The sequence below is a fragment of the Portunus trituberculatus genome, chromosome 39 (genome assembly GCF_017591435.1).
Source record: "Portunus trituberculatus isolate SZX2019 chromosome 39, ASM1759143v1, whole genome shotgun sequence".
NCBI lineage: Eukaryota > Metazoa > Arthropoda > Malacostraca > Decapoda > Portunidae > Portunus > Portunus trituberculatus.
Window position 1 is genome coordinate 16,362,580 of NC_059293.1, and position 16,215 is coordinate 16,378,794.

Below are 16,215 nucleotides of genomic sequence, written 5' to 3' on the forward strand. Positions count from 1 at the left end.
AGAGAGAGAGGAGTATAAATCGTCGACTTAGAACAGGCAAATGATGACGAATACAGCAATAAAATCAAGCAAACGTTAAGAAAAAAAAAAGGATGAAGCAAGAAGGAAGACACAGATAAGCAATAAATATGGGAAGAGGCAAAGAAGTGACGAAGAAAATGAGGAATGATAGAGATGGAAAGAAATGGTGGCTGAATAAATTAATGGATGAAGGAAAAAAAAAAAAGCAAAATAAGAAAGGAATGGAAAAGGAAGGAGATTAATGGGTGAATATATGAATGGATTAAAGGACAAAAGAAGGATAAAGAATGAAAAAAATGAATGACTGATGAATTGAAAGCAGGTAATGAGAGAGAAAAAGAAAAGATAGATTGAAGAGTTAAATAAATGAAGAGATGAGGAAACAAATAAATAGATGGAGGAAAACAAGAATAAAAAAAAACAGAGGATAAGGAATTAGAAAACGAACGATTAAAAGAGTGAATGGATGAAAAATGAAATAAAGAGAAAATAAAAAGAGAATTGAACAGATGATGGAAAAAATGCAAAAAAATAAAGAAAAACTGAAAAACTGAATATTTAACGAATTATAGAAGAAACCAAAGAGAGAAAAACAGAAAGAATGATTAGATAACTGAATAAACGAAGGAAGAAAGGGAAAAGCAAGGAGAGAAATAGAGAAGTGAAGCCAAAATAAATAAATACCAAACGAAGGACCAATCAGGCGAAGAGAAAGAGGGAAAAGGGAGAAGAAAGGAATAAATGAAGGAGGAAAGAAGAGAAAAGGGGAAAAGATAGGAGAGCAATCCTCCTCCTGGGAATGTCAACACAGCTATCTCTCTCTCTCTCTCTCTCTCTCTCTCTCCCATACCTCGATGTCCCTGAGCATTATTGAGAGTAGATAGAAGGAGGAGGAGGAGGAGGAGGAGGAGGAGGAGGAGGAGGAGGAGGAGGAGGAGGAGGAGGAGGAATACATAGGAATACATAGGAAAGACGAGTGACAGGAGGCCTTGCGACCTATAACGAGGTCACTCGTTTACTAAACTACACGTACAGAAGCTACATACTTAGTAGGAGGTAAGGATAGAACAGGAGGAGGAGGAGGAGGAGGAGGAGGAGGAGGAGGAGGAGGAGGAGGAGGAGGAGGAGGAGGAAAATATCAAATAAAATACACAAGAGCACGAAAAAAATGTAAGAAGTGGAAAAATAGTGGGAAAAAAGGAGCAAAGAAAAAGAGGAAGACAACTATTACTACTACTACTACTACTACTACTACTACTACTACTACTACTACTACTACTACTACTTCTACTTCTACTACAACTACTTCTACTTCTACTACTACTACTACTACTACTACTACTACTACTACTAATTACTGACAAGAGAAAAAAAATCCTGCCATAAATAAAAAGCAAAAAAACATTCCTAAAATAACCACACAAATAAATAGATCAACAGAAACAAAAACAACGTGTGCTAAAGTGTGTGTCCCTTCCGTAACCTTCTACAAAGACACGAGGAGGAGCAAGACGCGAGGCCCAGCCATGGACAGGGGATTTATGTGTTGGAGCGTGCTTTGTGGAAGGAATAGATGAATGATAAACGCTGACAGAGCACTGCTGGGAAATATTCATTCAAGCAATCTTAAAGTGAATGGATCGATGTTACATTCATACCTGCAGAGTCTTGCCTGTCTCTCTCTCTCTCTCTCTCTGGCAAGGTGCGTGGAGGTATTTTAGTTTTTTTTTTTCTCTTTTTTTTTTTTTTTGCATCTTTCTCTGTTGTTGATTCTTCCTTCCGTGTTTGTTTTGGTGTTTTTCTTTCTCAATTCTACTCTTTTCTTTTGTGTTTTTCTTTTTATTACTTTATCTGATGAGGAAGTAATGATACCGGTTCCAGTGATTCAGCATTCTCTCTCTCTCTCTCTCTCTCTCTCTCTCTCTCTCTCTCTCTCTCTCTCTCTCCAGGATTCTCTTTTTCAGTGTCTATCTATTTTGACTTTCATCGTTACAGTATCTTTCCATTTCTTTCTCTCTTTCTTATCTCAGTGACCATTTTTCTTCTTGTCGACATATCTTGCTCTTTTCCTTTTCCTTTTACCTTCTTTATTACTCGTATATCCAAGCTTTATTTATTTATAACATTGAATCTTCGACGAGTTTACTTTGTCAGGGTTATTGAAGTTACGTTAAGAAAAATGCGGATCATGTGTCGAGGAGTTTTATGTCAGAGTTGGCAGCTTTTTGAAAGATTGAGTTGTGTCTCTCAGGATTTTTGTCTTCTGCAGTGAATATTTTTTTAAGATTCAACCGCTTCTCACAGTTTTATGGCTCTGTTCTGTACTGTCTGAAGTTGACAAATGTTGGCCTTGTACTTTTGAGACTCTTTATTTATCTATTAGTCCCTTCAGTACCATGCCGTGCTTTCATATTCATTCTGGTTACTATTTGGGGATTTTATACAGCTTCAGAAACTTATATCGGGGATTAGAACAGTAAGGACTCCGGCTATTAATCTTTTGACCTCCATAGACTCTTCTTAATGCAAATAAAATCGTCTAATTGCACCTAAAAATCATGGTAAATATGTGTCTTTGTACTGAAGGGGTTGAGTTGTTAGTGGCGAAGCATTTGGGAGACTTAAAGGAAGCTTAGATACATTTATAAAAGAGGTTGACACATGGAAGTAGATAGAAATGTTTAAAAAAAAGATAGTGTTCTTTCTTCCTTCTTATCTCAGTTGTTTTATTCTTTTGTAACTTCCTTTTTGTTTTGATGTCCTTATGTATCAGGGAACGCCGATAAAAGTTAACGATAAGATCTTTCCGCTCGCTCTCCGTGTGTAGTGGGTCCTTGTATGCTATATTTTTACATTCTAGGCTTTCAGTGGCTGCTCGTCGTCTCAGATGGAATGGGTGTGTATTCTTTCACCGTAAACCGATTTCTGCAAGTCAGTTTAAATAATCTTACTGAGACCTGACAGGATTTCCCTCGTAAAACATAAAAGAAACATTAAAACCTCAGTTCTCAAAATAAAACACGCGAATATATGAGCTCAAAAATTCGTGAACGGAATCTAAAATAAGAAGCAAAATGAAAGTACTAAAACCAAAATATTCTCCTTATCCCTTTCAGTACTGGGACGCATTTTTATCATGAGTTTGAATGTGATTAGACATTATTTAAATTAGGAAGCATCTATGGAGGTCAGAAGATTGATGGCCGGAACTGTAACTATTCTAATCAACACATAAATTTCTGAAGCTGTATAAAATCGCTGTATAGTAAGCAGAATGAATAGGAAAACGCGTCATTGCACTGAAAGGGATTAACAGTATAGAAAACATTAACCTGAATTCTCGAGACAACACACGAACATCACAACAAGAAAAAAACCTCATTAATAGACACAGAAAAACATTACAAAAAGCCGAAGTTTAGTGAAGTATGTTGGTTTGACGCTCGGCAAGTCACCAACTCGCCACTCCACCACTCCCAGGCCGGGCCATTCAGTAAAGCACGTTGTTGTGTACCAGTAAGCCAGTGTCTAATCCTCACACATACTCGTAAGTTGTCTCTTAGTCCAGGCGAGTCAGTGGAGGTTTCAGAATCCCTCCGCAGGGTGTCTTGTGGCGGGCTATCAAATATTACGTTCCTACGTGTTAGTTTAGTTGGTTTATCACGGCTTTAGTGGAGATTGTGGTAATGTTCTGTGACTTAATCCGGTTTCTGTAATGTTGTGTGTGTTGTTCTGTGGTTTATTTGAATTTTTTTTTTTTTTTTGTTTAGTAAATATTGTGGTAGAGTTTGTGGTTTGTGTTTTAATTTTTTGTAGGTCTTGCGATGAAAATTGTGTTGTTTTATGAAGGAGGAGGAGAAAAGACGCAAAGAAAAGTAAAGAAAAAAGAAAAATGAAGAATAATAAAAGAAGTAGTAAACAGAAGAAGAAAAAAAAGATAAAAAAAAGAGATCAAGAACAAGAACAAGAAGAACAAGAAAAAAAAGAAAAACAAGAAGAACAAGGACAAAACTAAGAAAAACGAAAACAATCAACAAAAATCAACACGAGCAAGATACAAAGCAAACAAACTAACTGAAAAACCCTCGAAAAGAAATTGGAACACCCAAACTCCCTCAGGACCAGGATAAGGAAGCTTACGTAACACCCAAAGGAACAAACCAACCCCCTCAAGACACACACACACACACACACACACACACACACACACACACACACACACACACCACTGACTAGACACGCTGCGGCAAAGGTTGAAGCGGGCAAATCTGTATGTCAAGGGTCAGGAGAGGGATATTTCACCCCTCAAACACGCCGCTTCCCAGATATCCAGCTAACACAATGCATTTCCACCTTCCTATGACTTCATTTAGCCACTTCAGTACTGGGAAACATTTTTACCTTGAGCTTTATGTACGATTAGACGATTTTATTCACATTAGGAAGGGTCTATGGAGGGCAGATGATTAATGGCAGGCGTCTTCACTATTCTAATTCCTGAGGTGAGATGAAACAAGACTCACCATCTCACCATTTCATCAGCAAAGAACACCAAACAGCCACGTCAATCATTCCTGGTGCACTGAAGAACACAAAAGAACACAAATGAAGAACATGATTTTGCAGATAGATTAAAGGGTTTATTTGTTTTCTAGTCTGAGAGGGAAAAAAGAGGAAAACAGGTAATTTTTAAATCAATACAAAAAAGATGAAAAAAAAAGAAAAAACAAAGTTATTAGTGGATTTTCAGAGAGAGAGAGAGAGAGAGAGAGAGAGAGAGAGAGAGAGAGAGAGAGAGAGAGAGATTTGCCTCCCCAAGTTGGTCCGGGGCTGTGAAATATAAGAAAACTTTATTAATGGCCAAAGTTTAAAAATCAGAGCAAAACCAAATCCTGCCATACGAATTTAGGAAGATTTCTGTAGAGAGAGAGAGAGAGAGAGAGAGAGAGAGAGAGAGAGAGAGAGAGAGAGAGAGAGAGAGAGAGAGAGAGAGAGAGAGAGAGAGAGAGAGAGAGACCTTCATTACACCACCCATAATCCATTATAAGCCTCGGGAGGGAGGGAGGGAGGAGGAGGAGGAGGAGGAGGAGGAGGAGGAGGAGGAGGAGGAGGAGGAGGAGGAGGAGGAGGAGGAGGAGGAGGAGGATACTATACCTGTCATCATCCTTTGAATAATTGTGATGATAGTGAAGGTGTGACGCGGTGTGGATATTCTAGAGGGAAGGGACACACTCTCTCTCTCTCTCTCTCTCTCTCTCTCTCTCTCTCTCTCTCTGTAATCCTCCTAACACGTATACCAAGATTAAATTTTTTGGTTATTTTAAACTTCCAAAATGATTAAAGTTTTCTTATTATTTCACGACTTAGAAGAAGCATTTAGAGGCAAATTTCCCCCCCCCTCTCTCTCTCTCTCTCTCTCTCTCTCTCTCTCTCTCTCTCTCTCTCTCTCTCTCTCTCTCTCTCTCTCGTAAAATTCATCTATCATGCATCTATTTCCTGTCTCTCTCCTTCCTGTCCATTCTCTCATTCGAAGTACATCTTAATTTCCATCATTTTTCCTCTCTTTTTCCTCTCTTCCTCCTCCTCCTCCTCCTCCTCCTCCTCCTCCTCCTCCTCTGCTTCCTCCGCCTCTTCCGCTTCAGACTGCTAATGAATTTCTCTTCAAGGTCCTCGTTTTCTTCACCTTAACTTGTATTTAATATATTGGGAAACTAAGCTATTTTTATCTTTTTCCTGGAATTTATATATATACGTAAAAATTTTGAGATTCTACGTTGAGTGTGTGTGTGTGTGTGTGTGTGTGTGTGTGTGTGTGTGTGTGTGTGTGTGTGTGTGTGTGTGTGTGTGTGTGTGTGTGTGTGTGTGTGTGTGTGTAATGGGAGAATGTGGTAATGACAGCAGCGTGGCTAGTCTGACTTGTGGAGGAGGAGGAGGAGGAGGAGGAGGAGGAGGAGGAGGAGGAGGAGGAGGAGGAGGAGGAGGAGGAGGAGGAGGAGGAGGAGAGGGAGAAGGCAATGGTACATAGTTGGAGATGAGCAAGAAAGAGGAAGAAGGAAGAGAGGAGGAAGGAAGGAAGGAAGGAAGGAAGGAAGGAAGGAAGGAAGGAATTAGAGAGAGAGAGAGAGAGAGAGAGAGAGAGAGAGAGAGAGAGAGAGAGAGAGGAGGTGATCCAGACCAGATCTGATTCTGGATAAAAAGGACCGACACTCTCTCTCTCTCTCTCTCTCTCTCTCTCTCTCTCAAAGGATATCTCCCCCTAACCTTTCACTGTGATTGAACTGTAGGAGCGTTCAATGGGCATGTAATGTAATTTTTAACAAGTTTCCCCTCCATTTTGTAGTTCACTCCGGTACACAAGAAGAAATGTCCCTCAGCTTCTTTTCTTTCTCCTTTTTCTTTACGTCTCTGATGAATGGAATATAAGGTTTGTTTGTAGTAGTAGTAGTAGTAGTAGTAGTAGTAGTAGTAGTAGTAGTAGTAGTAGTAGTAGTAGTAGTAGTAGTAGTAGTAGTAGTAACTAGTAGTAACACTCAAGAAGAAGCAAAACGTTAATTAAAAAGAAAAGTACATGAAAGGCTTAAGAACACTAACAACAACAACAACAACAACAACAACAATAACAAAGAACTTAAGAAAAAAAAAAAAAAAGAATACCATGAAGAAAAAGAACAAAAACAGAAAACGGAGACTGAATCCTGGAAGCATGAGTGAGGAAGGAATGGAGGCGGTGAAGAAAGGCGAGGCATCTGGCGGGCTGCGGCGAGAGGTTGCGCTGAGTGTTTTGAGGAACTAATGAACCAACACGCCTGAGACTTTGATGCCCTCCCATTACACAGCATGGCAAGTGTGCGAGGAACAACGGGGCCTCTTGGAAGTAATACTGGGCTGTGCTAGATCTGGAGGAAGAGGAATTTTCAATGCTTTATTTCGCCTTTCTGCTCTGGAAAGCGTAGATGCACTTACAGATTGATAGATATTAACAGTAAACTCAATATTATAAACTATGCTGCTGGAGGACGAAGATCTTCACTAATTTACTTCGCCTTTCTGTTCTCGAAAAGGTAGATATACTTATAAATGGATAGATAGTGACATTAAACTCAATATTATAAATTATGCTGTACAGTGTCCTTATTTTTCGTCTCTCACTTCAAAAGGCGGTTAAATGATACTGGTTTATATCATTTATACATACATTCATTCAGAGAAGAGATGATATGTTTGTAAGATGAGAAGGAGAGATTGGATTTCACATGGTGGACAAAGCTGGCAAACACTGATCATATATGCATCCATTGAAAACAAAAGTAATAGATAGAGTTTGTTATTTTGTTTTATGAATACTGTGTTTGATCGTGGAAGAAATTATTGAAAGATTGTTTGAATTGACTGAGTGACTGACTGACTGACTGACTGACTGACTGACTGACTGAATGACTGACTGACTGACTACCTGACTGATTGACTAACTGACTAACTAACTGAGCGACTGATTGACTAACTGACTAACTGACTGACTGACTGACTGACATACTGAATAACTAACTGACTAACTGACTTACTGACTGAATGACTGATCGATTGGCTGATTGATAAAAACACACCAGAAAGAAATCGAAACGCAACCAATTCAAAAGCGCTCAGACTCACAAAAGAAAGAGCCGCAGTTTACACACAACTGGCTGAATATTTGCCTTCACTCTGATATCGCGAGCCACGCCACGCCAAACACTCACCGCACCGCGAATACAGCTGCAGCGATAGCGAGTGTACCAACAAACACTGCCTTGCTCCTGTGTCCTGTGCCCCCTGTGTGTGTGTGTGTGGGGGATACATCCAGTGAGGCTAAACACGGGAACCAACATCGCTTCCTCTCATGCATCGTGGAACACACTACAGCCCGTATTAAAAGATGGTTTGCTCTCTCACCTCGATAATTTTCCAAGGCTACAGACAACTAGCAGGGGTTTTAAGACAGTTTTTCCTTTAGATAAACCAGAACTTTTGCCAATACATCACCAAAACCATAAAAGAAAACCTCTTAAAAAATATGAGTATCTTCAACTAGAGCCTTTGGAAATAGTCGTTGTGAGAGAGGTTTCAGAATACAGACGTAAATACTACTGCCAATAATACCAACATTATTGATATATTTTTTTAATGTATAGGGAAAAACTGGCTAAGGAAAAAAAGATGATAAAAAAGGCCCAATCATACGCCAATACCCATGAAGATCCGAATAGAGTTAGTTAAAGGACTGTCCACAAGTGACGATGCATATGACATACTATGAAATATCCTAACCTAGACAAAGTAGGAATATATACTGATGGCTAACTCGTTATCATTAAGGGAACTGGCAATCAAGTGGGCCTTATCTTTTATTTTTTTATCCCCTTGGCCAGCTTTCCTATTGCATAAAAAAAAGAAAAAAAAAATACAAACAATTTTCTTAAGTGTTGTATATATTAACAAAAACAAGGGTTGTAATAAAAGGATTAATACTGAAGAGATGGATGGGGAGGGTCCTTGTACTGTGCTTTCATCAGTGCTAAGTCTCCTCTATTATTACTTAGAAGAGTGTGATCAAAGAGTGTGGAGTGAATTGAAGATACGTTACTGCTGGTTGTTCTTCGTAATCCCTTTTCTCTAATCTCCAGTAATACCTTGTGTGTGTGTGTGTGTGTGTGTGTGTGTGTGTGTGTGTGTGTGTGTGTGTGTGTGTGTGTGTGTGTGTGTGTGTGTGTGTGTGTGTGTGTGTGTGTGTGGCAGTGTGGAAGGGGTGTATGAATGGGAAGAGACTGAAATAGAGAAGGAGTGAAAGTAGGTAGACGAAAAAAAAAGCAAGAGGAGAAAAAATTAAAAAAAAGTAAATTACGAGTATCAAATAGATAAAAAAAAAGAAACGATCTAAATAAATAAAAAAAACAATCTAAATAAAAATAAAGAAACGATCTAAATAAAAAAAAACGACTTTAAACGAATGCAAATGTCAAGAACTGGTCATGATAGAAACAAAAAAGAAACAAGAAGAAAAACAGAAGGAAGAAGGAAGTTGGACATGAGAAACAAAATAAACCTTTACCAAATAAATAAACTGAAAGATAAAAGAAAAAGGGACACATGAACACTCCAGAGAAATCAAACACTCAGTCACTCCAATCGGCTTAGAGAGAGAGAGAGAGAGAGAGAGAGAGAGAGAGAGAGAGAGAGAGAGAGAGAGAGAGAGAGAGAGAACGACAATTACGAGGCAGCATATGGATGAAACAAAAACAAAGGAATTAGGCAAAGAAAACATTAAATCGAGGCAAAAAGATGAAAAAAAAAAAATGAAGGGCATAAACTAAAAAAAAAAACTAATAAATAAATAAATAAGAACTGTAAGAGAAAAACGAAGAAAAACGAAACAAAGAAAACGTAAGACCAAACCACAATAGAAAAAAAACGGAGAAGATAAAACGTAGACTACAATAAAAGGAAGAAAAAGCAGAAAAAAAAAAAAAAAAAAAAAAAACATGGATATTGGGACACAGTGTAAGAGTGCAGGCAAAGAAAACGGAAGGTCGCGGCATAGAAAGAGTGGATCGAGGCTTGCGTTTCCTGACGGCGCGGTAGGAGATGCCAATAAATCTTAATGGAGATCACATCCCCTACACCAGACAGTCCCCACACGGAGGAATTTGGGGATTTACTTTGCCTTGCTATATTGCTGGCTGTGTGTCTCTTCTCCTCCTCCATTCTCTCGTTTTCTTTCTGTTATTGTGTTGCATAGCTGTGTCTGTCTGTCTGTGTGTCTGTGTGTGTTATATTATTCTGTGTGTGTGTTTTGTGTTTGTTGTATTCTTTTGTATTGTGTGGCTGTGTCTGTCTGTTTGTCTGTGTGTTATATTCTTTTAATGTGTGGCTGTCTGTGTGTCTGTCTGTCTGTTATAATCTGTTGTGTTGTGTGTCTGTGTGTCTGTCTGTGTGTTTGTTGTATTCTGTTGTGTTATGTGTGTGTGTGTTTGTCTGTTTCGTTGTATTCTGTTGTGTTGTGTGGCTGTGTATGTGTGTCTGTGTGTCTGTTATAATTTGTTGTGTTGTGTAGCTGTGTCTGTGTGTCTGTGTGTCTGTTTCTTATATTCTGTTGTGTTTGTCTGTCTGTCTGTCTGTCTGTGTGTGTGTTTTATTTCGTTTTGTTGTGTCTGTGTGTCTGTGTGTCTGTTTGCTTGTTATATTCTTTCTTCTTTCTTATCAAGGTTTTATTTATTTTTCATGTTCTCTCTCGTACAAATCAGTTATCTTTATCTTATCTTTGTTCATTCTTTCTTTTCTTTTAAGCTAGTCTATAAGTAATAAGTTTTTTTCATCCTTTTTTCTATACCAAGTTTTTTTTCTTATTCCTATTTATTTATTTATTTTTTTCGTTCTCTATAGCTTTGTATTTCATTTCAATTCTTTCCGTATTTTTTTTCTCTTTAAACTATATCAAATTTCTTTTCGTGTCACTCAGTATTTAATATCTATGCTATGTCTTTTCTTTTTTTATCTCTATTTATTCTTTCTTTCTCTCACTGTCCCCAGATGAGTAAAGAAAAAAGAATAAGGGAAAATAAAACGATGAATGTGAGAGATGGACGAGAAATGGAGATAAAAAAAAAAAATAAGCGACTACATTAAACCTTTCAGTACAGGGACGCATTTCTACCTTGAGTTTTGGGCATGATTAGACGCTTTCATTGACATCAGGAAGGGTCTATGGAGGTCAGAAGTTTAATGGCCAGTCTTCACTATTTTAATCCCCACATATGTTTCTGAAGCTAAAATCACCAAATAGTAAGCAGAATATATGTAGAAAAGTGTCCTGGTACTGAAGGGGTTGATGTCTAAAATCACTAAATAGTAATGCAGAATAAATGTGAAAACGTGTCCTGGTTCTGAAAGGGGTTGGTACTATGATATATTATTTTCAGTCTTTTTAATGTTATTTCGCTGTGTGTTTAATAATTTGCATTTAAAATTTCCCTCATTCTATTGACAGCTACTATATATATATTTTTTTTTATTACCAGCTTCGCCATATGCCACCCATTTTTTTCTTTTTTTCCTAAACATGAAGACTTTTGTGATAAATATACGAACAAATATTTCCAAACACCAAACATTAATATTTTGGTGACACGGCGACATATTTGTAGTATTTTTCCACCAAACTTTTAATATTTACTGAACACATAATTGCCAGCACATGGATAATCGCGTTGTAATTAGTTTGGTAATGATATAATTAATACTGATAGCAACACCAGCACCACCAGTACCAGCAGCAGCAGCAGCACCACCACCACCACCACCGCCACTACCACCACCACCACCATGGCAAGCATCACAAAGCAAACATATTAACACAGGGTTCTTATCGTTAGTTTTATCATCACTCACTGCGCCACATTCACCAGCCATCATTAGTTGTGAAAATAGATAAAAAATGAAAATAACACACTAACAGATGGATGAATTAGTAGTAAAAATAGATAAAAATGAAAATAGCATACAAATAAATGGAATAATTATAAGAGTAAGGAAATGAATATAGTGAATGTAGGTGAAGTAAATGTAGCATGAAAAATACTCGTATATATATAAAAGAACAACCAGAAAAAAAATAGTCTTGTGCTTCCTATAATAATTGGTTCAGTTGACACCAATACTGACACATTCATAAAGCATAAAATAATAATAATAATAATAATAATAATAATAATAATAATAATAATAAAAATAAATTAATAAAAGAAAAATAAATAAATAAAATGAAATAAATCAAATGAAATAAATGCATAGTTCTTAAAATAATTTCTTCTGTTGACACATAGATAACACCACCACCACCACCACCACCACCACTAACTATAACAAAACAACAAAAATAACAAAAAAAAAAAAAAAAAAAAAAAAGTGCTAAATGGAAAGTTCTCAAAATAATTTCTTCTGTTGACACATATAGAAAACACCACCACCACCACCATCACCACCACCACCACCACTGACTATAACAAAACAACAAAATAAAAAAAAAAAAAAAAAAAAAAAAAAAAGTGGTAAATGGATAGTTCTCAAAATAATTTCTTCTGTTGACACATATAGATAACACCACCACCACCACCACCACCACCACCACTACCACTACCACTAACTATAACAAAACAACAAAAAATAAAGAAAATGAAAATGTACAGGTCTTACCGTCACGCCCTTCGCTGTATTGGATGCACATATTCTGACACTGCGTTTTTTTTTTCACACCTGTAAAAAATAAAACATAATTACAAACTTTATTTCAAATCCATCACTAATTTTCGTCACATGCATACAGATGATAAAAAAAATACAGATAGATACAGAGTTAGTTAGTAATTTATTTGTAATTAAGTGGACTGCATATATTTTCTTTTTCCTTTTTTTTCTATTTATTGTCATAGTTTTTTTTCTCTCAGGTGAAATTATTGTGAATGTGTGTGTGTGTGTGTGTGTGTGTGTGTGTGTGTGTGTGTGTGTGTGTGTGTGTGTGTGTGTGTGCAATCAGCTCAATAATGATCATGACGGGAGCAATACCGGATGACTAATTGTTCTGAATTAATTGTCTTTCTGAAACAAATCCGGCAGGAACGCACGTACTGCGCACACACACACACACACACACACACACACACACACACACACACACACACACACACACACACAATCTATTCAAGTATCAAACAAAATAATCATACTAACACATCTACACAATTTAATTAACAAAGTCATACTAACTAACATGTACAGTATTATTTCTCTGTTTTTTTATTTTTTTATTTATACCAAGTGGGCTTTTCACGGGAATTTATGGGCTAAAGGGGATACTTTTTTGGGTACCTCCTATTTCAAAGCCGACCCACTAGGAAACCGTTGCCCCGAGTGAGGAAGCCCAACCTACACTCGGACCGTGGACAGGATTCGAACTCGTGCACTTGGAGACCCCTCGGACCCCAAAGCACGCATGGTTCCACTGTACCACCTTTATGAATGATCAAGAACACTCCTACATTGTTTCGTCTTTATTTTTTTTTTTTACCCTTTTTCTCTGCGATTTTTTAAGGCACATATTGAAGAAAAAGTCTAATCCTATTTTCCTTACGACTATCCGTTGTTTTCACAGGAATTTTTTTTTCCTAATGGTAATAAAAAAAAATCCCTGTTAAATTACGACTAAAAATAACAAAAGGAGCACTGAACACCATAACAGCTTCCATATATAGGAGTTAACCCTTTCAATACTGGGGCATATTTTACCTTGAGATTTGTGTACGATGAAATCATTTTATTGACACTGGAATAGTCTATGGAGCTCAGAAGATTAATAGCCAGTCTTACTAATTTAATCCCTCACATGAGTTTCTGAACCTGTATAAAACCCCAGATAGTAAGTAGAATGAATAGAGAAACGCGTCCTGTAAACAACCCGTAAAAAAACACACCAATACTCACATTTACACCAGAGTCACACCCACACCCGTACTGACATTCACACCAGAGCCACACCCACACCCGTACTGACATTCACACCAGAGCCACACCCACACCCGTACTGACACTCACACCAGAGCCACACCCACACCCGTACTGACATTCACACCAGAGCCACACCCACACCCGTACTGACATTCACACCAGAGCCACACCCACACCACGCCGAGCCACGTCCACATGCACACCTACGGAAACACAAACTCTCAATCATGTAACTTTGTCTATAATGGTTGAAATGTTGACTTAGGTGACCTCGCTCTCACGGCCTGACTGAGTTGACGCTAATTGAATACATCTACTTGATTTGATGCCACTCAGCGCCGCACGAGTGGGTGGCGAGGGGTGCTGTGACACATAGAAGGAAGGTCGGTGTTCAGAGGTGCACAGTGACACCATTACGACAGGTGGGGCAAGCGCGAAATGGTGTTTTAATCTCCAAGTAAGTGATTGAGCAAGCGGTATCTACAAGACGAATTTGATCTACATATTGGAAGTCTGTTTTTACGTTTTCTTTTCTTCTATTTCTTTTATTTTATTGACGGGTGCAAGGGAAGGCAAGAATTATTAAGCTTTGTTTTTATATGCTTCTCTAAATGACTACTCTCCTTCGTTCTTAAGAAGTTATTATACATGAAAATCTATTGTCTTTTTTTTATTTTATTTCTTTATCTATTTATTATCTTTAGGGGTGAACGTTGTAAATGAACGTCTTTTTTCTCCATTTTTGTGGTTTTAACTGCTCTCCTCCTTCCATAAAAGGATGTTATAGTTACGTGGAAATTAATAATACAAAATGCGGGTTAAAATCTTACAATGGGTATATAAAAAGCGTACCAGCTGACCAGAAAGTTGTGAGCGAGTTATTTTAGCAATATTCTGAATTAACACTATATCCAGTCTTATGATAAAGTAACAATACAATTCTTCGTCTTAATCATATTGTCTTCCACCAATAAAATGTTTTCTTACAAATTCTCTTATATTTTTCACCTTCCTTATCGCACGATGTTGATAAGAGAATCTACGCAGCCAGTTTTGATATAAGTCTTCCTAATCATGCCTAGCGCCTTCCACAGCAGTTTCCTTCGTGTCTGCAATTCCTCTGTTCCCTCCTTCCTTATCACATTTATCTTAATACAATTCTTCGCTGTAATCGTGCCTGGCGTCTTCCATAACATAGCTTCCCTTCCTGTTATTATTCTTCTTTCTTCCCTTCTCTGTTATCACCTTCATTTCTTCAATCCTTCATCTCCTCTTCTCTTTCATAAGTACTAATTCCTTCTCTTCCTCCTTTCGTAAATTTCCTCAATCTTGCTAACTTTCTCCTTTTCTTCCCCTCCCTGTCAGTAATCCTCTGTATCACAATCTTTTACCTCTCCCTTCCCTCCTTCCTGGCAATCTTCTAATTTCCCTCACATAAACCTCACTTCCCTCCCTTGCTCGCACAAACACACTTTTCACTCCTTCCCTCCCTCCCTCCCTCCCTGCCTCTCTCTCTCCTTCGCCAAACCTTCCTGGCCATTCCATACACTAACAGACACTTGGCAACACAATTTCCAACATACTTTTATAATTTCTGTCCTCGCAAAACTATCCCTTCTACCTAGCACGCACTTCTTATTCCTTCCCTCCCTCGCCAAACCATCACTCTTCTCATACACACTCACACAAACACTTCACTCACACTTTTCATCGTCGTCCCTTCCCGTACACACAGACAGTCTCTCGTTAAAGCGTCCACAACCTCACACGCACTTGACGGGTAAAATACACACCTTTTCTCTCACTTGCAAACCCATTCCTCCCCTAACATACATACACATGCACATCACACGCACTTTTCATCCTCTCCCTTCCTCGCTTTGCCCTGTATACTTTCCCAGCACACTAACACGTGCTGTAGATACGAATATGTTTTCACTCCTTTGCTTCCATCGAGAAAACATTTAAATTTCTAATGTAGTAAATGACACATGGGATTTAACATTACCATACATTCCCTTCCTAACATGCATACATAAAAACTGCCTTCTAACTTAGCCTAACTTAAACTTAACCTGACACAATTATTTAGGTATGTTGCTCATTCTTTCCTCTCATCACACACCAATGATCATTTCCCACATACTAAAACAAGCAATTTACACACTTTTTATACTTTTTCTCTCACATACAAGCACATTCATTTCCAACACGGTAACACACGATTATTTTTTCATCCTTCCTGTTTTTACCACAGATAGTCACTCATTTGTAAACCATAAAGCACAACCAGCTTATTCAGGACATTCTTCAGTTCCTCACACAGACAAACATTCTTTTCTATGTTATTTGAATAAACAAAAAAAGACGCATACTTTTTCAGAACATTTTTCCTTTTGCATTTTTTCCCTTTCTCCCACAGCATTCTGCCTATCTCTTAAACTACCTCTCTCTCTCTCTCTCTCTCTCTCTCTCTCTCTCTCTCTCTCTCTCTCTCTCTCTCTCTCTCCATTTTCCCTTCAGTTCCTCATACAGACAAACACTCCTTTCTGTAAGTAACTTAAAAAAAAAAAAAAAACACACACGCACTATTTATAACATTTTCCTTTCCATGCCTTCCTTTTATCCCTCACCATTCTGCCTATCACCTTAACCTTTCTC

The 16,215-nt window shown here is 37.9% G+C and overlaps 1 protein-coding gene and 1 long non-coding RNA gene across 2 annotated transcripts in view; one reads left to right on the plus strand and one right to left on the minus strand.

Annotated features, from left to right (window-relative positions):
• Nucleotides 1–12,298, minus strand: part of LOC123515593 — a 183,695-nt gene extending 171,397 nt beyond the window's left edge. Inside the window, exon 1 of the long non-coding RNA XR_006677908.1 lies at nt 12,247–12,298. This is a non-coding gene — a long non-coding RNA (uncharacterized LOC123515593). The remainder of the gene's footprint in view (nt 1–12,246) is intronic.
• LOC123515592 (protein sidekick-like) overlaps nt 1–16,215 on the plus strand; it is a 220,057-nt gene that overhangs the window by 162,538 nt on the left and 41,304 nt on the right. The window lies entirely within an intron of this gene.